Raw genomic sequence first — 1874 nt, forward strand, 5'->3', positions numbered from 1 at the left:
GGCATGTATTCATAGCTTAGGATTCCCTTCTTGCCGACACAAGGTGCAGGGGCAAGCAATACCGTGCGCTTTGCGAGATAGGTGCCACATCAAAGTTGCATTTCGTATTTGAACATCAAATCACCATTTTCATACATATATTTGGTCCACATGCAAGTGTGTTCGTGTTCTGACCCTCTCCCGCGTCATTTTTCGCACATTATAGTCAAGTCGGATGACGCAACAGACACGGTTTCACTCACACTAACCGTATGCCACGCCGATGCCCCTGTCACGCACATCCGCATAATACATTGGGCTCCACGAGGCTTCCCCTCTCAAAAATACCTACCCGCCTGCAGCTTTTTTCTGTTTGATAACACACGGTTATGATGTTTCGACCATGTGTGATGTTTCTTGTTTCCGCTCCTGCCTGCGTCCCTCGAAAATATCTGCCCGCCTCGAGGGTTTTTCTGTTTCATAACACACGGTTGTTATCTCCAGACCGTGTGCGATGCACCATCATCCAAATTTTCAATGGCCCCAGCATTTCACTCCCGCGTTTGACTCCTGCATAGTAAAATTTTCAGTAGTCACATCATTTTCTCAAACACACCCCCCTCCTTCCACACACACACACACACACCAAAACCTCCTTGGGCGCGCACGCGCGTGCACACACACACACACACACCCCTCCCTTGCTCAAAACCCTAGCAAGGTCGCCGCTGCCGCAAGGCCTCCATTGTCAACATCTGTCGGTTTGCCCGTGCAGCTTACCCATCGATCTCCATACCCAGGTCACCCTGAGTTTCTTAGATGGCGCCTGCCAAACGCCCCCTTTCCCACAGATCCCCATCCCCATCCCCCACTCTAGAGCATCGCAGCCTAAGCCCGGCTACGCTTCCCATGGAGCTCGAGGAGCGACTGGCCCAAAAGAGGTGTATTGCGGTCTCTTCACCCGACATCGCCGAGGAAGCTGACGACCATTACTGGCTGCAGGCACTCAATCAGCGGGCTAGAGTATGCGGGTATGTCGCGGACGTCGGCTACGCCATTAAGGTCGTCGACAACAACGGCATAAGGCGGGCTATGTCACAGGTTAAGTGGCCCACCCCCAACCCCTCGGGTTCAACCGCCATCGATCTCATCCATGGCCCCGCCGCTGATCTCCTCTGGCTCGCTGCAAGAATTTGCCATCCCACATCGCCATCGAGCCCCTTTTATCATTTCTGAAGGACACATTCTGCGACGCTGGCTTGGGATCCATAGCTTCCACGTCAGACCTCATCGAGGGTGACCACGAGGAGGGCACTCTCTCCGGCTCTTCCAAGGGGAAAGAGCCAGTCTGCAACATCAGGGAGGGCACCCTACAGCCGTGCTCTTCCAAGGGGAAGGAGCCCATCTGCGACAACATGGAGCGCATCCAGGGTCCGTGTTCTTCCCACGGGAACGAGCCCATCAGTGCCAAGTGAGGAAACCCATGATTTGTTTTGTCGTGCCTCTTCACAGGGGGAACCCATGATTTGTTTTGTCGAGTCCCTTTTGTAGTCTAGTGAGAATTTGTCCAGTTTTAATTACTATATTTGGTTGTTTGCAGTATGCCTTGTTTATTTCAGTTGTTCACAATGTGATGCTCTATATGTACAATTATTTACTGTGCAGTACATTTCATCAATCCAGTTTTAAATATACCGATAGCAATGCATATATTTGCTTGCTGTTAAGCCTGTTATAGCTAGCATATGCCTCTTTTAAAGTTTTCTGATTGTTCGGTTGTTTGTAATTAGCATATGTCCAGTTTCAAATACTATCTTTGTTTGTTCGTAGTATGCCTTGTTTATTCCAGTTATTCACAATGTGATGTTCTATATGTGCAAGTATGAACTGTGCAG

This window comes from Triticum aestivum, chromosome 5B (genome assembly GCF_018294505.1).
Source record: "Triticum aestivum cultivar Chinese Spring chromosome 5B, IWGSC CS RefSeq v2.1, whole genome shotgun sequence".
NCBI classification, from domain to species: Eukaryota; Viridiplantae; Streptophyta; class Magnoliopsida; order Poales; family Poaceae; genus Triticum; species Triticum aestivum.